Genomic DNA, 22253 nt, shown 5'->3' on the forward strand with positions numbered 1-22253 from the left:
GGAAGTGTACGTGGCAAAGTGAGGAGAGCTTCAAGAATTAATTACACACAGTCCTTTTCAGGACTTAAACTATTAATCCAAGAAGAGGTATAGGCGTCTTAATCGAGCTGGATGTCATCGGCGGAAAGTGAAATTTTCTGGCATGATTATTTGGTTTGGTTTCTGTTAGTCATTGAAATAGAAATCGATTTTTTTCGGGTCACCATTTTATACAAAAAAAAGTCAATTCGAGATAAACTTTCTTAAAAGTGCAAAACTTATTCGTTTTGCGACGGCAGAAAGTTACCCTTCGGTAGCAGAATCACAAGCGCTTGACTGAAAGGATGATGCAATAAATGTGTTGGAATGGATGGAATCACTCACAGCAACTAAGCTACCAAGGCATACACCGATCCCACCGAAACAGTCTATTTTTGCAGTCAACCATATGATTGGTCCTGAGAAGAACCAATTTTAGTTTCCCAATGCACCTTTCCAATAACTAACTGTATCCAAACGCTTGTCGAAACCTGGGTACTGCGGATAGAGCCGCTTTTCTGCGCTCAAGCGAGCAGAGGGATATTTTGAAATCACTCCCATAAACAAAATTATTTTGCAATTACTTGGATGTCAAATATTTCCCGCTCTTCGAATTTCTCTTTCCGCGCTGCATGAGAGCGCACAAATGCGCTAGACTCTACATGACTTTACGATTGTTTACATACATTTATGCTCCAATCAGCTGCTGAATCTCGTGAAATTTCGTAACGAGTGCTTTTTAGTTGCATTCCCACTAATTTTCCACTCGAAATATAATGTGAGAATATTTGTTACAAAGAATAGAAAACTCAAACAAAGTTTATTTCTATTTTTTCCCAAAATAATAACAATACTTCTCAATATTAGATCAGAAACGAACATAACCACAATCTTCAATGTTTGGCTCCGGCACAATAGAAAATTTTGGCTTCAGTTTGACAACCAAATCGACTCTATCCGCACCACCCAGGTCGAAACCTTGCGTTGAAATTGTCTGACAGCCACTAGATGAGTTTTCGCCAAGACCATTTGGAATAAATTTTCAGCATTGCACTGTTGCTACCCACTAGGGTGGGACAAAATTTTATTTTCACTTCATGCATGGTTTTCGCACGCCTCTTGGGTCCTATAATGCTTGTGCGAAATTTTAGACCAAGCGATGAAACTATATTTTAGCGCCGGCGGTTTTAATTTTCCATAGGATTTACCTTGGGGCAATTTACGTTTACAAAGAAAAAATCCCCATTATTTTCTTACGATAAATCGATCCGACAGCATCATAGGAAATTTCACCAGTAAACTTTCATTGGAAGACCGCAAAGTGATCCGACGCTCGTTACAAATGATATTTACATAAAACTAATTGCTGTATGAACGCAAGGCTCATTGTACTTTTTGTTCCAGCATCACTGCCGTCTGCTGCTTGCTGTTGTTTGTACGAGGCACCACTTTGCGTGGAGGGTTCGCTTAGCATGAATGAAAAGCGGGTTACTACACTGAGCCCAAACATCATCCTCCAAGCGACAGATTTATCCTTCTCGCTATGTTCATTATGCATCCTTTCGGTTTCGTATGACAAAAGCAATCATATCATTCATCATCAGATTGCAGGAAGAAAATCATCTGCTATGCAGATGATTTTGTTTTGATTTGCGAATGAGCTATCATTCTTTTTTAGTATGCGTGAGATTCATATAAATATTTCTTCGTAGGTGAAATGCAGTTTGCTTCGGTCACTCCCCTAAACGAATATCATCCGCTTTGGAGATGAATTTAAAGTCGTAGTTGTCTGTAATGCTGAAAGAAAAATTGGAACTCCTCCGCCATTAGTATTTTTTCCACCGTGACGAGAGAACGTCGAATTTTTAGTCGTGATTTGTGTAAAGCAAAAATAAATACTTTTTGCTGCTCATATACATTATTATTATTCACATTGATAGTTTTTCGAAGCTGGTGAGTTCGTATTGGGAATTATTTGAAACAATTGGTAACAAAACGCTTTTTCAAATCTTTCACAGGCTAATGCTTCTCAATAAACAAGTTCGATCGTTTTTTATTGCAAGACCCAAAAATAGAACGCGATGGATCAGAACCAAGGTTATAGGATATCGGATGGGAATCAATGCGCCGAGGAATTACGCTGCTATTGGAAGAGCCCACCAATTTTTTTCCTAGACGCTCAAGTGATGTTTTGGCCCATGATACACATATGTTACATATTTTACAAAGTTTGTTAACCTACATCATAGTTCGCACACGGTAAGCCATGGCTTGTCTTATTTCCTGTGTGCGATATACATTTTCATCAAACATGTCTGACCGTGTGTTTGCTGAGTAACCATAACAAACAATGTCACAAAATAAATAAGAATAAATAATGTTACCCTTAATCTGATTTCTGATTTCATTCATTTCTCATATATCATTCATGCAAAACATTTGAAAATCACCCTACGAATTATTTCTTATTCAAAATCATACTAACTTTCATTTTGATTATGCATGCTTTCTATCTTTTTTCCCGTTCTCTACTCATTCGGTAAATGAAGTATATACAATACGCCTTCGTAGCACCAATCTTCCGATATTTGGATGATATTCATATGGTGGGTTGTCATCCGGGCTCAAAAACAATCGAATGCCGATCATCCGGTAAGTGAATGAGTTTCGTTAAAGGGCGTGAGCGAAACATTTCTCACTCGTTGTTGGGAGGATATTTTGGTTCAGTGTAGGGATACGTTTACTGGCCTTGCTGTTTGAGTCTTCGTTCTTCTAGGTAGAAGAAATTCAACCAGATTTCAATGAAGGTGTGATTAACAAAAAGAGGCATCTAACGCACACTTTCCACATATCATGCAGCGAAGCGATAATAGATGCGATGTATTAGTTGGGGCCTCTGAATTGCGACGTCAATTGTTCGAAGCTGGTCTGATTTTTTTTTAGTACTGGTAATCTTTTTGATATTTATATTTATATTCCCAAATTCTAATTTTCGAGAAGATTTCCAGTATTTCTAAAAGATTTAGATAAGATACACAGGTTTGAAATGTATTTCCATGCACATATTTGGAGTACGCAAATAGACGCAATATCTAAGCGATCTTATTGTTCCATTAAATCGATTTAAATTCAAACTGTGCCTGCTTGTGAAACTCAGTCAAATTTATTTGAATATCACATGTTAATTCTTTGATGGAATAAGCTGCAATTTTACAAGTCGTTGAATTTTCAAAACTGTGTGCTGCTGTGTACTTGTGATACTGATTTCCGAAGAGAATAATTTAATGAACTTGCTCTGCTGCGTTGATACTTGATTGACATGCCGATTTTTCAAATCGAAGACTACCGGGTTAGAGACACTTTTTGTAAAGTTGTGTATTTTCTAAATTGTGAAATAGTTTAGGATATTCCTAGATTTGTTTTGCCTTGAGTTGGAAATCTCTTTAATACAGATTATAGAAAAAATCTAGATTGTGTGAGAGATGATTTTCACATCACATCCCATTTTAAATCAACGTCACATCATGGATATTCAATTAAACAAATTTAGCAAAGAAATCAATTATATAATTCTGCAACTATTACCAACATCATTGGGCTATTTTAAGCCTGTTGACGAAAAAGAATAAATAAATAAATAAACCAAAAAATTAAATTATAACGATCTTATAGAAATGGATAATATATTTTCCCATAGAAAATAGTTTAAAAGCACTTAAAATGAATCTATTTGAAAGGTTGTTTTGAAATGGCTCTTTTGTCTCAAGTATATTAATAAATAAGTTTTTTTTTTTTTAATTTTGGTTTAAAGCATATTTTTCAAATCTATTTTATGTCACATTCCTGCATATGAACTCAAAATATACGTGTACAACATCAACGGTGATATTAGGAACTATTTGTGCAGTAGTTAATGATTTTAAAATATAACTTTTAAATATCAACAGCATTACTGTTTAGATGTAAACTAAATAAATCATCACTTCATAATTTAAAATAAAAAAAATACACGGCTGACAGAATAGTTTGTATGAAAGTCAAAGAAATACTCTCTGAAAAATAGAAAATTAGTTATAATTCAAGTCTTTGATTTGAATTATTGGCATATCAATCAAATATCAAAGAAGCAAAGCAACTTCATTAAATTATTCTCTTCTGAAATCAAATCACAAGAATCATATCTCAGTCTTTTAGAAATACCAGAAAGCTTCTCGAAAGTAAGAATATGGAAATATAAAGAATTTCCTAAAGAATACCAGTATCGAAAAAAAAATCCCCGCTCAGACCAGCTTCGAACAATTGACGTCGCGATTCAGAGGCCCCAACTAATACATCGCATCTATTATCGCTTCGCTGCATGATATGTGGAAAGTGTACGTTAGATGCCTCTTTTTGTTAATCACACCTTCATTGAAATTTGGTTGAATTTCTTCTACCTAGAAGAACGAAGACTCAAACAGCAAGGCCAATAAACGTATCCCTAGTAACCCGCTTTTCATTCATGCTAAGCGAACCCTCCACGCAAAGTGGTGCCTCGTACAAACAACAGCAAGCAGCAGACGGCAGTGATGCTGGAACAAAAAGTACAATGAGCCTTGCGTTCATACAGCAATTAGTTTCATGAAAATAACATTTTTCACGAGCGTCGGATTCCTTTGCGGTCTTCCAATGAAAGTTTGCTGGTAAAATTTCCTATTATGTAGTTGGATCGATATATCGTTAGAGAATAATGGGACACCTTGGGGATTTTTTCTTTTAAAGGTGAATCTCCCCATAGTAAATCCTATGGAAAATTAAAATCGCCGGCGCTAAAATATAGTTTCACCGATTGATCTGAAATTTTGCTCAAGCATTGTTAGACCCAAAAGGGTTCTGAAAAATATGGGGGAACGAAATATTTTTTTTTTTCATATATCCATGTCCCAGGCTACTACCTTCGTGTTCCTGTGTCCGCTCCGCTGCATCAAATCTTGATGAACCGCTCTTTGCGGAGTCCCGATTAAAATGGCTCGCGCGCGCCGGAAAGCAGCATCCTGTGAAATTTTCTCGTAAGATTCTGAATTTGTTTATGAGGTGTTGGTTATTTAAGATGCGTATTGTTGAGAAGAACAACATCAGAAATTTGACTGAAGACGAAGTTTCTTCATATTACAAAACATTATCTCTTGGCCAGCTATGGGAAAACTCACTCACTCAAACGAACCACACCGATTCAAAATCCCAATCCATCGGCGAACACACGATTGCATAATGAATGTTACTCAATCCAACAGCGATCCAACAAACGATTCATACCTACTGAGTCCCCCCCCCCCCTTGCAAGAATAAGCGAAACCACAGATAGTGCGAAAAGAAATCGAGAGATGAGAATGAACCGATGTGTATTGAGTGCAGCAGAAAACACTGATTGATTCAATTTTGACTCAATGATTCGTTTTCTGGCCTGAGCCTTTCTGCCGAATCCTCACTCACCACTCAATTGCGATTTCATTCGTATGCGAACCGAATGTAAACAAATCCTCGGCTATGCATCATTTGCTATCTATGGGAAAGATTCGGTGATGAATTTTGTCTGTTTGTTTTTGGCATGATTTGTTACTAACTGAAGCCAAACGACGGACAATCGATATTGAAAATATTGGAAGCGCTCGAGTACAGTTGCCTAATTTGTGATTGGGTGTATATGTAATGGGGGCCCTCCTTAGCCTTGAGGTAAGACGCGCGGCCACAAAGCAAGACAATGCTGAGGGTGGTTGGGTTCGATTCCCGGTGCCGGTCTAGGCAATTTTCGGATTGGAAATTGTCTCGACTTCCCTGGGCAATGGAATCAATTCATTAGGTACAAGAAAGCTGCTTTCAGGCGCGCGCGGTCCGTTTTAATTGGAATTCCACAGAGAGCGGATAAATTCTGTATTTTGTTATGAGTTGCTAGTTAGGGTCTGTTCGAATATTATGCAACGCAGTAGGGGGTGGGGGTCTTTTGAAAGAATCTATGACAAAAGGTCGAAAGACAAAAGATCGAAAAGACAAAAAGGTCGAAACGACATAAGGTCGAAAACACAAAACGTCGAAAGGAACAGAAGGTCGAAAGGACAAAAGGTCAAAAGGCACAGAAGGTTGAACGGGACAAAAGGTCGAAAAGGACAAAAGGTCGAAAAAGACAAAAGGTCGGAAGGGACAAAAGGTCTATCAAGAATAAATTGATAACAAGTTGGCTGTATTCTAAAAGAATTTATTAAATGCACTTAACTTAAGGCAGAAATAACACACTCATCTCATCAATCAAAGTTAATGAATGAACAATTTTCAAAGAAGGAGTAATTACTATAAAACAATATTATGAATATCTAGATAGTTCTGATAAAGATAATAAAGATTGTTGATATGAAATGAATAAATTTGTATTGCGCGAGATAGAATTGTCCTATACAGTTGGCAAAAAATGCTCTTTAATTTTTCACTGTTTTTAACAATTAAATAAAATTCACCCAATGAGTGTAAATAATACATGAATATCTAGGTTTTCTGAATGTCACTTCGATCTGTCAAAATAGTGCACGCCGCAGCCACGCAGGCGCACGCATTGAAAATACAACGACGTATAATACACGTCAGTGTATTTGATCGAAGTGGCATTTAGAAAACTTAAACATCCATCCATTAGTGGTACTCATTTAATGAATATTATTTAATTGTTAAAAATTGTGAAAAACAAAAGTGCAAAATAAATATATTTTTTTAATTTCAATTTTTTTTTCTATGCAATTAATTTGTTACTTGTAATAAGCACAATAGAGCACCTGAATGGCGATATGGCAGACAACGGTGGCGGTATGGTAATGAACCTAGGAGCACGCGCGCAGGACATGCGACTTCCGGCTCCGAATCTCCAGGAAATCCAGGAGGAGATCGGCCGGCTGAAAAACAACAAAGCCCCTGGAGTTGACCAACTACCAGGAGAGCTGTTTAAACACGGTGGTGAGGCACTGGCTAGAGCGCTACACTGGGTGATTACCAAGGTTTGGGAGGATGAGGTTCTGCCGCAGGAGTGGATGGAAGGTGTCGTGTGTCCCATCTACAAAAAGGGCGATAAGCTGGATTGTAGCAACTACCGCGCAATCACATTGCTGAACGCCGCCTACAAGGTACTCTCCCAAATTTGATGCCGTCGACTAACACCAATTGCAAGAGAGTTCGTGGAGCAGTACCAGGCGGGATTTATGGGTGAACGCTCTACCACAGACCAGGTGTTCGCCATACGTCAGGTATTGCAGAAATGCCGCGAATACAACGTGCCCACACATCATCTATTTATCGACTTCAAAGCCGCATATGATACAATCGATCGGGACCAGCTATGACAGCTAATGCACGAAAACGGATTTCCAGATAAACTGATACGGTTGATCAAGGATGGATCGGGTGGGTAGTTCGAGTTTTAGGCATTCTCGAGTCCCATCGAAACGCGTAGAGGGTTACGGCAAGGTGATGGTCTTTCGTGTCTGCTATTCAACATCGCTTTGGAGTGAGTAATACGAAGGGCAGGGATTGACACGAGTGGTACGATTTTCACGAAGTCCGTCCAGTTATTTGGTTTCGCCGACGACATAGATATCATGGCACGTTACTTTGAGAGGATGGAGGAAGCCTACATCAGACTGAAGAGGAAAGCCAAGGGGATCGGACTAGTCAGCAACACGTCGAAGACGAAGTACATGATAGAAAGAGGCTCAAGAGAGGTCAATGTGAGCCACCCACCACGAGTTTCTATCGGTGGTGACGAAATCGAGGTGGTTGAAGAATTCGTGTACTTGGGCTCACTGGTGACCGCCGATAACGATACTAGCAGAGAAATTCGGAGACGCATAGTGGCTGGAAATCGTACGTACTTTGGACTCCGCAAGATCGAATAGAGTTCGCCGCCGTACCAAACTGACTATCTACAAAACGCTTATAAGACCGGTAGTTCTCTACGGACACGAGACCTGGACGATGCTCGTGGAGGACCAACGCGCACTGGGAGTTTTCGAAAGGAAAGTGTTGCGTACCATCTATGGTGGGTTGCAGATGGCGGACGGTACGTGGAGGAGGCGAATGAACCACGAGTTGCATCAGCTGTTGGGAGAACCATCCATCGTTCACACTGCGAAAATTGGAAGACTGCGGTGGGCCGGGCACGTAGCCAGAATGTCGGACAGTAATCCGGTGAAAATGGTTCTCGACAACGATCCGACGGGAACAAGAAGGCGATGTTCACAGCGGGCAAAGTGGATCGATCAGGTGGAGGACGATTTGCGGACCCTTCGCAGACTGCGTGGTTGGCGAAGTGCAGCCATGAACCGAGCTGAATGGAGAAGTCTTTTATGTGCAGCACAGGCCACTCCGGCCTTAGTCTGATGATAAATAAATAAATTGTAATAATATCTCAAAAGGGGTTAGGGACAAAAAATCGAAATACAAAACGTCGAAAGACAAAACGTCGAAAGACAAAACATCGAAAGACAAATGGTCCAAAGAACAAATGGTCGAAAGAGATAAAAGGTCGAAAGGACAAAACGTCGAACGGGACAGATCGAAAGGATAAAACGTCGAACGGCAAATGGTCGAAAGAACAAATGGTCGAAAGAGATAAAAGGTCGAAAGGACAAAACGTCGAACGGGTCAGATCGAAAGGATAAAACGTCGAACGGGACCAAAGGTCGAAAGGCCAAAACGTCAAACGGGACAAAAAGTCGAAAGGGACAAAAGTTTCAGATGGACAAGAAACTGACACGAAGAGAATAAATTATCTTTCGAATGGCACAATCTTTTTATTCTTCTTATTGGCATTGCATCCCCACACTGGGATAGAGCCGCCCTGCAGCTTAGTGTTCATTAAGCACTTCCACAGTTATTAACTGCGAGGTTTCTAAGCCAGGTTACACGGCTAACACGATGATACTTTTATGCCCAGAGAAGTCGAGACAGTTTCAAATCCGAAAATTGCCTAGACCGGCACCGGTAATCGAACCCAGCCACCTTCAGCATGGTCTTGCTTTGTAGCCGCGCGTCTTACCGCATGGCTAAGGAGGGCCCCATACTTACCCTAGTAGCACACATGTTCCAGGTCGGTTGCCGTAACTGATATTCGACCGAATTTGGTCACAATCAAGTTGCTGTAACCAGATTCGATAGAAATGTGCTACTTGGGTAAATGGCACAATACTTAGAAATTTATTCTGTCATGTTTCAAATTCTACCAAAAACAAGATTTTTCTTTCCAGAAAACTGTGTTTGTTAGGTGGCCGTCAGAGTAAACGCGACGTGTGATGCGACGCGACGTGCGATGCGACGCGACGCGAGTCATGCATCACTGAACTGTCAAATTGCACTGTCGCGTCGCATCGCGTTGTCGCGTTTCCTCTGACTTCACTTTTACGCGTTACGCATAGAGGTGAGAATAGTTCTTAAATTCGTTAAAGATTGTTACGAGGGGATGGGAAGTTTGTAAAATCAACGTTTTTCGCGTTACGTAATATTTAAATAGACTCTTATTTAAAATGCGTATTATTGAAAAAAGTAACAACAGAAATTTGACATAAGACGAAGTTTCTTCAATTACAATACATTATCGCTTGGCATCGGTCGCGACGGTCGCCGATGGGTGGTTTCTGTGAATAATTTTCACTAAGGTGGCGCCTTTATCGATTTGGCAGTCGTCGGCAGAAAGTGAACTTTCTGGCAAGATCCTTTGGTATAGTTTCTGTAAGTCATTGTTAATTAAATTGATTGATTCCGGTCCACCACTTTATACGAAAGAAAGTGGATCAAAGTGCAAAACGAAATCATTTGACGACGACTTAAAGTTGCCTTCGGTAGCAGAATCACAAGCGCGCGTCGGAGAATGATGATGCAATAAATTTGAATCGATGGAATTACCAACAGCAACCAAGCCACCACGCCAAACGCCGATGCCAGCGAAACAGTCCATTTTCGCAATAAGTTCTTTCTTTCCCGAAAATGCTGGTCCTGAGAAGAACCAATTGTCTTTCCCCACTACGCCTTTCCAATAACCAACTGACGCCACAATTTGTAACCAATATTCAGCATTTCACTGGTGGCGCTGGATCGCAACAGTACTATTTTTGTATTCAATCCTTTCTTCATATAAAATGCTGGTTGGTTAATGTTGAATAATCTGCATCAACACGCCGACGACCACCACCAATACGAAGGTTTTCCGTTGAAAATGTTACCACGCCTCCGTGCTGCTGTGTCCGCTCCGCTGAGATCGCTTTGATGCGTCTGCTCTGCGTGAAATCTTGTTCAAACTGAAAACTAGATCCAAACCCGCAAGTTGCTTAATTTTGATGTCTGTGTTTGTGATGCATGTACGTGATTGGTTGGTTTACTTATTTCTGAACGTTTTCTCAATTATCGATAATAAATAGTTTAAAATCAGTATTTGCGTTGACTCATCCTTGATCGAATGGTCCAAACATATTAGAAATACTTCGAGAAACGGCTGAGATATTAAAGTTTAAAGTTTATCATATTTTCGTGACGGTTTCCGATTTTCACAATCGTAAAGTGTACCCCAATATAGAAAAGACAGCAGGCGAAGTCCTACGTTGAAACTAAAGATGTATTGCGGTGTTTGAAAGAGTTACATAATCATTGCTCCAATATTTGCCAAAGAATGATGACTTCATTAATAAATAAATAATCGGAAAACGGTTAGTATTTCCGACAGGATACTAACTATGACGAACTCCTCTAACCAACTACGTTAAATCTATATCTGGAGAAAAGACATTTAGTCGAATGATGTTTTGTCGAATGACATTTGGTTGAAAACACATTACGTCGAATAGACATTAGGTCGTATGGCTATTTGGTCGAAATTAAGTTCTCGGCCAACCATTAATGAATTATGGTTGGGCATGAAATTTATACTGAACTAAGTATTGTATGAATATTGGGTAAAAGAAAAAGTATCCATGAAAAGAATAAAAAAAAACAATGCTGAGCTTTACTTTCGATTAGATATCCTTTCGACCAAATGACTAAACATCCACTCGACGAAATATCATTTGAATAAACGACATTCGACTAATTGTCAATTAATTAGATGTCCCAAAGCCGATTAAGCATTGGAAAAATAACATTGAATTGATTTGTTTTTGAGCTTGTGCCAAAAAATAGAATGTATTTCCTCATCGATACCCAATATTTGGCTTTTTTTGTAGGTTTTTATTTTTTTTTCTATAGTCCACCAGGGTCTCCAGGGTGATTAAACTTCCTCACGTCCACCGATTTTTTCCATTATTTCATCCATGTATCTATGGATTTAAAGTTTTTTTAGTTCAGTTGAGTTATTAACCTTTACGATACCAGCAGACGAAAACGACCCAAAATTATTTTTCAATTTGCTCTCATTTCGTCAAGGATCACCCGATTTTAACGAAACAGGCATGGTTGGATCGAAAATTTAATATATTTTCAGGAAATGGCTTGAGGACGTGAATTTTCGTAATGGTTCCGGATTAAGGCCAAAACCCCGTGGGGTACCTATGGTAACCCCGAATGTAATTTTTCCAAGAAACTCACGAAAAAATGATTTTGTTCATGAAAAATCTATGAATGGTGAATCTAAATGCAATCATATGTTATATTTGAGATTTCAAGGACCCAGCAATTGGTTCCGGGTACATGGCTGCTTGATATCGGTTCCGGTAGGGACCTAAAGTGGACACTTCCGAAATGGATATATTGGAACCGTATAAATACCCAAATGACTTGAATTCATTCATAAAAGCAAAAGGAGCTCATGCATTAAACTTTAAATTGTGTTTGACCACCTTCAGGTGGCCAACCTGGAGCCGGTTCCGGTGGGAACCCAATGAGGACATTTATGGATTTGATCATATTAGTGCCGTTCGACGGCTTAAAATTCGGGATTTTCCTCAAACAAGCGACTAGAACTCATGCCGAGTACTTCCAGGGGAGTTTGGTAACCTTTAGGTGGCCAACCTGGAACCGGTTCCGGTGGGAACCCAAAGAGGACATAACGAATTGAGCATATTGGTGCAGATCAACGGCTTGAAATTTGGTATTTTCCACACATAAGCAAATGGAACTCATGCTGAGTACTTCCAAGTTATTTTGGTCACCTTCAGGTGGCCAACCTGGAGTAGGTTCCGGTGGGAACCCAATGAGGACATTTACGGATTTGATCATATTGGTGTCGTTCGACGGCTTAAAATTCGGGATTTTACTCGAATAAGCGATTCGAACTCATGCCGAATATTTCCAAGTGAATTTGGTCACACTCAGATGGCCAACCTGGAGCCCGTTCGGTGGGAACCCAATGAGGACAATTACGGATTTGATCATATTAGTGCCGTTCGACGGCTTAAAATTCGGGATTTTCCTCAAACAAGCGACTAGAACTCATGCCGAGTACTTCCAGTGGAGTTTGGTAACCTTTAGGTGGCCAACCTGGAGCCGGTTCCGGTGGGAACCCAATGAGGACATTTACGGATTTGATCATATTGGTGCCGTTCGACGGCTTAAAATTCGAGATTTTACTCGAATAAGCGATTTGAACTCATGTCGAATATTTCCAAGTGAGACATTTACGAATTTGATCATATTGGTGCCGTTCAACGGCTTATAATTCGTGTTTTTTCACGAATAAGCGAATGGTGAGTACTTCAAAGTGAGTTTAGTCACAATAAGTTGGCCAACTTGGAGCCGGTTCCGGTGGGAACCTAAGAGAAAATTTATGGAATTCAACATATTGGTGCCATTCGTCGGCTTAAAATTCGTGATTTCTCATGAATAAGGGATTGGAACTTATTCAGTGCGTTTGTTTTTCATGACCTGGAACCTTGAATCGTTCCAGTTGATGACCCAATGAGGACATTTTAAAAATCGAGCTTATGGGAGCTAGAGCTGTGCGCATATTGAAATGTTATCGGCGGCGACGTGATAGACCATTTTCAGTCAGCGACGGCGGCGTGACGAAGTTCCTCCAAGAGTTCCTCCGGAAGTTCCTCAAGAATTTTCTCCGGAAGTTCCTCAAGGAATTCCCCCGGAAGTTCCTCAAGGAATTACTCCGGAAGCTCCTCAAGGAATTCCTCCGGAAGTTCCTCAAGGAATTCCTCCGGAAGTTCCTCAAGGAATTCCTCCGGAAGTTCCTCCAGGAATTCCTCCGGAAGTTCCTCCAGGAATTCCTCCGGAAGTTCCTCCAGGAATTCCTCCGGAAGTTCCTCCAGGAATTCCTCCGGAAGTTCCTCCAGAAATTCCTCCGGGAATTCCTCCGGAAGTTCCTCAAGGAATTCCTCCGGAAGTTCCTCAAGGAATTCTTCCGGAAGTTCCTCAAGGAATTCCTCTGGAAGTTCCTCAAGGAATTCCTCCGGAAGTTCCTCAAGGAATTCCTCCGGAAGTTCCTCAAGGAATTCCTCCGGAAGTTCCTCAAGGAATTCCTCCGTAAGGTTCTCAAGGAATTCCTCCGGAAGTTCCTCAAGGAATTCCTCCGGAAGTTCCTCAAGGAATTCCTCCGGAAGTTTCTCAAGGAATTCCTCCGAAAGTTCCTCAAGGAATTCCTCCGGAAGTTCCTCAAGGAATTCCTCCGGAAGTTCCTCAAGGAATTCCTCCGTAAGGTTCTCAAGGAATTCCTCCGGAAATTCTTAAGGAATTCCTCCGAAAGTTCCTCAAGGAATTCCTCCGGAAGTTCCTCAAGGAATTCCTCCGGAAGTTCCTCAAGGAATTCCTCCGGAAGTTCCTCAAGGAATTCCTCCGGAAGTTCCTCAAGGAATTCCTCCGGAAGTTCCTCAAGGAATTCCTCCGGAAGTTCCTCAAGGAATTCCTCCGGAAGTTCCTCGAAGAATTCCTCCGGAAGTTCCTCAAGGAATTCCTCCGGAAGTTCCTCAAGGAATTCCTCTGGAAGTTCCTCAAGGAATTCCTCTGGAAGTTCCTCAAGGAATTCCTCTGGAAGTTCCTCAAGGAATTCCTCCGGAAGTTCCTCAAGGAATTCCTCCGGAAGTTCCTCAAGGAATTCCTCCGTAAGTTCCTCAAGAAATTCCTCCGGAAGTTCTTCCAGGAAGTCCTCCGGAAGTTCCTCAAGGAATTCCTCCGGAAGTTCCTCATGGAATTCTCCCGAAAGTCCCTCAAGGAATTCATCCGGAAGTACCTCAAGGAATTCCTCCGGAAGTGCCTCAAGGAATTCCTCCGGAAGTTCCCCAAGGAATTCCTCTGGAAGTTCCCCAAGAAATTTCTCCGGAAGTTCCTCAAGGAATTCCTCCAGAAGTTCCTCAAGGAATTCCTCCGGAAGTTCCTCGAAGAATTCCTCCGGAAGTTCCTCAAGGAATTCCTCCGAAAGTTCCTCAAGGAATTCCTCCGGAAGCTCCTCACGGAATTCTTTCGGAAAATCTTCAAGGGATTCCTCTGGAAGGTTCTCAAGGAATTCCTGCGGGAGGTCCTCAAGGAATTCCTGCGGGAGTTCCTCAAGGAATTCCTGCGGGAGTTCCTCAAGGAATTCCTCCGGGAGTTTCTCAAGGAATTCCTCCGGAAATTCCTCAAGGAATTCCTCCGGAAGTTCCTCAAGGAATTCCTCCGGAATTTCCTTAAGGAATTTCTCCGGAAGTTGCTCAAGAAATTCCTCTGGAAGTTCCTCAAGGAATTCTTCGGGAGGTTCCTCAAGGAATTTCTCCGGAAGTTCTTAAAGGAATTCCTCCGGTAGTTCTTCAAGCAATTCCTCCGGAAGTTCCGCCAAAAATTCTTTCCTCCGGAACTTCCGGAGGAATTCCTGGAGGAACTTCCGGAGGAATTCCTGGAGGAACTTCCGGAGGAATTCCTGGAGGAACTTCCGGAGGAATTCCTGGAGGAACTTCCGGAGGAATTCCTGGAGGAACTTCCGGAGGAATACCTGGAGGAACTTCCGGAGGAATTCCTGGAGGAACTTCCGGAGGAATTCCTGGAGGAACTTCCGGAGGAATTCCTGGAGGAACTTCCGAGGAATTCCTGGAGGAACTTCCGAGGAATTCCTGGAGGAACTTCCGGAGGAATTCCTGAGGAACTTCCGGAGGAATTCCTGGAGGAACTTCCGGAGGAATTCCTGGAGGAACTTCCGAGGAATTCCTGGAGGAACTTCCGGAGGAATTCTGGAGGAACTTCCGAGGAATTCGTGGAGGAACTCACGGAGGAATTCCTGGAAGAACTTCCGGAGGAATCCCTGGAGGAACTTCCGGAGGAATTCCTTGAGGAACTTCCGGAGGAATTCCTTGAGGAACTTCCGGATGAATTCCTTGAGGAACTTCCGGATGAATTCCTTGAGAACTTCCGGATGAATTCCTTGAGGAACTTCCGGATGAATTCCTTGAGGAACTTCCGGATGAATTCCTTGAGGAACTTCCGGAGGAATTCCTTGAGGAACTTCCGGAGGAATTCCTTGAGGAACTTCCGGATGAATTCCTTGAGGAACTTCCGGAGGAATTTCTTGAGGAACTTCCGGAGGAATTCCTTGAGGAACTTTCGGGAGAATTCCATGAGGAACTTCCGGAGGAATTCCTTGAGGAACTTCCGGAGAAATTCCTGGAGGAACTTCCGGAGGAATTCCTTGAGGAACTTCCGGAGGAATTCCTTGAGGAACTTCCGGAGGAATTCCTTGAGGAACTTCCGGAGGAATTCCTTGAGGAACTTCCGGAGGAATTCCTTGAGGAACTTCCGGAGGAATTCCTTGAGGAACTTCCGGAGGAATTCCTTGAGGAACTTCCGGAGGAATTCCTTGAGGATTTTCCGGAGGACTTCCTGGAATAACTTCCGGAGGAATTCCTGGAGGAACTTCCGGAGGAATTCCTTGAGGAACTTCCGGAGGAATTCCTTTAGGAACTTCCAGAGGAATTCCTTTAGGAACTTCCAGAGGAATTCCTTTAGGAACTTCCAGAGGAATGCCTTGAGGAACTTCCGGAGGAATTCCTTGAGGAACTTCCGGAGGAATTCCTTGAGGAACTTCCGGAGGAATTCCTTGAGGAACTTCCGGAGGAATTCCTTGAGGAACTTCCGGAGGAATTCCTTGAGGAACTTTCGGAGGAATTCCTTGAGGAACTTCCGGAGGAATTCCTTGAGGAACTTCCGGAGGAATTCCTTGAGGAACTTCCGGAGGAATTCCTTGAGGAACTTCCGAAGGAATTCCTTGAGGAACTTCCGGAGGAATTCCTTGAGGAACTTCTGGAGGAATTCCTTGAGGAACTTCCGGAGGAATTCCTTGAGGAACTTCCGGAGGAATTCCTTGAGGAACTTCCGGAGGAATTCCTTGAGGAACTTCCGGAGGAATTCCTGGAGGAATTGATAGAGAAACTTCTGGAGGAATTGCTGGAGGAACTTCCGGTGGAATTACTTGAGGGATTTCCGGAGGAACTCCTTGAGGAACTTCCGCAGGAATTCCTTGAAGAACTTCCGGAGGAATCCCTTGAGGAACTTCCGGAGGAATTCCTTGATGTACTTCCGCAGGAATTCCTGGAGGAACTTCCGGAGGAATTCCTGGAGGAACTTCCGGAGGATTTCCTAGAGGATCTTCAGGAGGAATTTCTGGACGAATTTCCGGAAGAATTCCTGGAAGAACTTCCGGAGGAATTCCGGGAGAAACTTCCGGAAGAATTCCAGGAGGAACTTTCGGAGGAATTCCTTGAGGAACTTCCGGAGGAATTCCTTGAGGAACTTCCGGAGGAATTCCTGGAGGAACTTCCGGAGGAATTCCTTGAGGAACTTCCGGAGGAACTCCTGGAGGAACTTCGCCACGCCGCCGTCGCTGACTGAAAATGGTCTATCACGTCGCCGCCGATAACATTTCAATATGCGCACAGCTCGATTTTTAAAATGTCCTCATTGGGTCATCAACTGGAACGATTCAAGGTTCCAGGTCATGAAAAACAAATACACTGAATAAGTTCCAATCCCTTATTCATGAGAAATCACGAATTTTAAGCCGACGAACGGCACCAATATGTTCAATTCCGTAAATTTCCTCTTAGGTTCCCACCGGAACCGGCTCCAAGTTGGCCAACTTATTGTGACTAAATTCACTCACCATTCGCTTATTCGTGAAAAAACACGAATTATAAGCCGTTGAACGGCACCAATATGATCCAATTCGTAAATGTCCTCATTGGGTTCCCACCGGAACCGGCTTCAGGTTGACCATCGGAGGGTGACCAAACTCACTTGGAAATATTCGACATGAGTTCCAATCGCTTATTCGAGTAAAATCCCGAATTTTAAGCCGTCGAACGACACCAATATGATCAAATCCGTAAATGTCCTCATTAGGTTCCCAGCGGAACTCATTTCCAGGTTGGCCACCTGAGGTGACCAAAATAACTTGGAAGTACTCAGCATGAGTTCCATTTGCTTATGTGGGGAAAATACCAAATTTCAAACCGTTGAACTGCACCAATATGCCCAATTCGGTATGTCCTCTTTGGGTTCCCACCGGAACCGGGTCCAGGTTGGCCATCTAAAGGTTACCAAACTCCCCTGGAAGTACTCGGCATGAGTTCTAGGTCGCTTGTTTGAGGAAAATCCCGAATTTTAAGCCGTCGAACGGCGCCAATATGATCAAATCCGTAATTGTCCTCATTGGGTTCCCACCGGAACCGGCTCCAGGTTGGCCATCTGAGTGTGACCAAATTCACTTGGAAATATTCGGCATGAGTTCGAATCGCTTATTCGAGTAAAATCCCGAAGTTTAAGCCGTCGAACGACACCAATATGATCAAATCCGTAAATGTCCTCATTGGGTTCCCACCGGAACCGGCTCCAGGTTGGCCACCTGAAGGTGGTCAAACACACTTTAAAGTATAATGCATGAGCTCCTTTTGCTTTTATGAATGAATTCAAGTCATTTGGGTATTCCCATACGGTTCCAGTATATCCATTTCTGAAGTGTCCACTTTAGGTCCCTACCGGAACCGATATCAAGCAGCCATGTACCCGGAACCAATTGCTGGGTCCTTGAAATCTCAAATATAACAAATGATTGCATTTAGTTTCACCATTCATAGATTTTTCATGAACAAAATCATTTTTTCGTGAGTTTCTTGAAAAATTACATTCAGGGTTACCATAGGTACCCCACGGGTTTTGGCCTCAATCCGGAATCATTACGAAAATTCACGTCCTCAAGCCATTTCCTGAAAATATATTAAATTTTCGATCCAACCATGCCTGTTTCGTTAAAATCGGGTGATCATTGACGAAATGAGAGCAAATTGAAAAATTATTTTATAGTCGTTTTTGTCTGCTGGTATCGTAAAGGTTAACGAAAGAAAAACTCGTTGAAGAGAAATCTATCAATACAGTTACACCCCCTATGATCCTAAGCGCGAGATATGCAGTTTCTCAACCAAACGAAAAAAAATCATACAGTCACACGTCTGTAAAGCTAAATTGTATGTTTGTGCGACAACCGCGTGCCATAACAACTCCATTACCCATTTCCATTACATGGGTATATGTAGTTCTAAAAATATTAGTTATTCATTGAGATGTGCACATCTGTGGTGTAGATATATAATACAGAACAAAAAAAATCAATTCAAAATTCTGATCCTAGCTAAACTAATAAGTAGGATGAGCTATGAATCGAGATAAAGTAAAAATGTACTTTCCTTAATTCCGCCGGATGGTATTCAGGTGCTCCGCTATCATTTCAATTTCAAAAAAATAATACGTTCAACGGTTTCTTTCCTCTCACAAGAAATAAATCAAGCCGCACAGTACCCGGGAACAAAAGAAATGACCTAAGCTGTTGAATCCATCAGCGAGCCGCCTTGGGCCTCCCCATTGCTCAAATGGCCATCATAAAACATCCCATTCACAATATGCTGCAAGAAAATGCACCTCCACCGGTCCCTCTGTCCATGCAGTCCACTCGTTGTTGGACTGATTGTGACTCGACGCTGGAAAAAGTGCAAATTACGACGATGGAAGAAAGTACCTGTGGTGACTCGACCATTTCCCCGAGGCCAGTACGGTTTCTATCAAGATGCTAACTGGCGTGCAAGCAATAGCAATCTCGTCAAGCCACCAACCGACGACCTCGCCAGCTGGAGAGAAAGGAAGCGAGCAGTTCACATAAAACTGAAAAGTACCATTGCTTTTGATAATGGCCAAATTAATTTTTTAAATGATGATGAGCGACCCGTCCGTTCAGACTATTCTCGATGGACCGGCCAACAGCAACAAGCTGGCTTGCTGCCGTTGCGATATTTCATTGCCCCCCTGCCCGAGATGTTCACCAATTCAGCAAGAACTGTTTGATATCATATCTTTCTAGGTATCTGGAGCAGTCATTCTTCGTTGGTATTGCTGCCTGCTGTCCATGGAAATAATAAAAAGTGTACATTTTTTCTTGTGCTCCTGCCGGCAGAACTCCATTTACTAAACGCATAGCAAATTTGGATGCAAGAAAATGAAAGCTTTTCATCTTCTACTTCAATGGGGTTAATTTCTTGTGGCAACGGTTATGTAACTAGACACGAATAAAAATTGAAAATTGAATAATACGAACAAGAAAATGTTTATTTTATTGAACTTTCATTAGTTTTCATTTCATTTTCACGTGAAATTCGGAAACAGTGAATCAGTGACATTCAAACATAAAACAATATGTACGGCTGGACAGTACGATCATGTACGGACCTGTACGGACACTAAAAAAACATGAACAATTCTGGATAAATCGAACTGATTTAATAAATATTGAGAGCATTCTGATGATTTGGGAAAATCAAAAATATTCAAAATATTGGTGTGTTAGGATATTAGGGAAGGAAAGGAATAATAGTCGATATCACTAGATACCGATAACACCTTTGCATCTCCGCTGTTGTCACAGATAAAATATTCTAGTGCGATGGGGTGGTATACTATGCAATTCATGTTAACTTGACACAGCCTCACACATTTCCCCTCAGATGCATATACACGTGTTGTATATTACATTATTTGATAAAGTATTCTTGTTGGTTTCAAATACGAAAATTCTCTATATATTTTTTGCTTAATGCCAAAAATAATCCTTCTACCATAGAACTAAATCCAGTTTTCCGCGAGCGGTAATGGCCGCCAGCGTGCCTGCGGATTAGTCTCTAATTTGTTGACGTTTGTAGAAGTCAACTGCACCTACCGTTCCGAGGATTTTGATCAATGTGGTATATAAGAAGGCTTGAATTCAGGCTTGAAGGCAAATCTGTTAGTAACCCGCAAGCATTACCGCTCGCGGAAAACTGGATACTACAAACAAAGTTGAAAAACTAAGCGTGGGTGAAATCTGTGAGGGGAGAGGGGTCTAGAAATCCCAAAAAGTAGTGGACGACATATTTGAATCGCCCCTATTTTTTTATTTGGATTATTTTTTTCAAAATAGCATTAAAGAGGCGCTAGCTTTTTGAATTTGATAACCTTCTACCTCTGTGGGCCCTCCTTCCAGCCGTGTGTGGTAAGACGCGCGGCTACATAGCAAGACCATGCTGAGGGTGGCTGGGTTCGATTCCCGGTGCCGGTCTAGGCAATTTTCGGATTGGAAATTGTCCCGACTTCCCTGGGCATAAAAGTATCATCGTGCTAGCCTCATGATATACGAATGCAAAATGGTAACCTGGCTTAGAAACCTCGTAGTTAATAACTGTGGAAGTGCTTAAGGAACACTAAGCTGCAGAGGCGGCTCTGTCCCAGTGTGGGGATGTAATGCCAATAAGAAGAAGAAGAAGAAGAACCTTCTACCTCTTACATCTACCTACACTAAACATTTTCAATAAAAATTTTAAAACTTAGCTGGGGATGATCTCTCGGATCATAGGATGGTCGGAAGCCAAGCTACGTACCCTAATTTTTATTACACTCACCAAAGCGTTCATGTAAGGTTTTTATCCCAGCCAGGCGGTGGGTCTCAGAAATTTGTGCCCTGGGATGTGCAAGCCTTGGGTACTCTGTCATGGCATCCAGGCCTCGTTGGAGTTTTGCAACTAGCGCTATAATCACTCTACCTTCGTAGAAACGTGTCATCTGCGAACAGAGACATAATGCCGCACTCTGGAGGTTTTGACAGGTCGGAGGTGAAAATGTTGATCAGTAGAGGTCCGAGGATACCGCCCCTGAGGACACCTGCAATGATGTCGTGGGCATCGGAACTCGCTCCGCGGATTGAAAAATGTCGTCCCCGACAGATAGTTGTTGATGATTGTTGAGAGGTAGCTGAGCAGATTGTACTCCATGCAATTGTGCCAAACATTGTCGAATGCCTTCTCGGCAACAAGTAGTGCCATGGCTGAAATTTTAGAGACAAACTTGTTCCGTCTGAGAACGCCGGCAACTTGTGTTAACTGATATTCGGGTTAACTTGTCGGAAATCAAACTATTCCTCGAGAAAGATGTAATTTTTGGCAGACTCTAATAGTCGACAGTGAAATGCCTTTTCAAATAGCTTGGATAACCCTAAGGAAGGCTAATGGGATAGCTTTTGGGAGAGCAATGATCCTTCCCATACTTCCGGATGGGGATGACTATGGTGAATGACATTCTGTGTTCAAGATTCAGAATGTTTTCGTAGCCTGAGGTTCATTTTTTGATGATTTGTTATAGGTCATCAGTTCTCCAGCCTAAATTTCCAATTCTTGCGGAAAGTCATTTGGAGTCAATTGGATGTTGATTGCGTGCTCGTCATCTACTACTTTGTGTGGACTGATCATGTTCTATCCATGATAGTGAGAGCTGACACAGTGACGACCCTCTTTGTAGGAGTTGTCAAACGATCTTTAGAAGGATTTTTTTTTCAATTTCCAGTATGGTTTAGCACTGTCTGGAAAGGGCAAGGGCCGTTTGGATGAACATCGTTCGCCCGAATGCTATTTGGGCGAAGGCCACTAGGCCGAAAGTTGTTTGTCCGAAAAGGTCATTTAACCAAAAGGGTCGTTTGGCCGAATAGGACATTTTGCCGAATATGACATTTAGTCGGAAAGGTCATTTGAAGTTAAAAATAGGGTGTGAAAAGTGTGACGTCTGGCTTTTCACTACTTATTTCCCGCTTCTCACTGTTAAGAAGTGAGAAATGACGAAAGGAAAGTGAGACGTCTCACTCCTCATTTCCTACTTGTCGCTGTAAAAAAGTGAGAAGCACGAAGTTAGTAATGAGAAGTCTTACTACTCACTATTCACGGTGAGACGTCTCACTTCTCATTCCTAATTTCTTACTT

The 22253-nt window shown here is 42.0% G+C and overlaps 1 long non-coding RNA gene across 1 annotated transcript; it reads left to right on the top strand.

Moving 5' to 3' along the window:
* Positions 1 to 1845: 1845 nt before the first annotated feature.
* Positions 1846 to 2401, top strand: LOC134209643 (uncharacterized). The gene is made up of 2 exons (XR_009978767.1): positions 1846 to 1971; positions 2037 to 2401. It is a non-coding gene; the product is annotated as an uncharacterized LOC134209643 (long non-coding RNA).
* Positions 2402 to 22253: the final 19852 nt, after the last annotated feature.

Source organism: Armigeres subalbatus, chromosome 1 (assembly GCF_024139115.2).
Source record: "Armigeres subalbatus isolate Guangzhou_Male chromosome 1, GZ_Asu_2, whole genome shotgun sequence".
Taxonomy (NCBI): Eukaryota; Metazoa; Arthropoda; class Insecta; order Diptera; family Culicidae; genus Armigeres; species Armigeres subalbatus.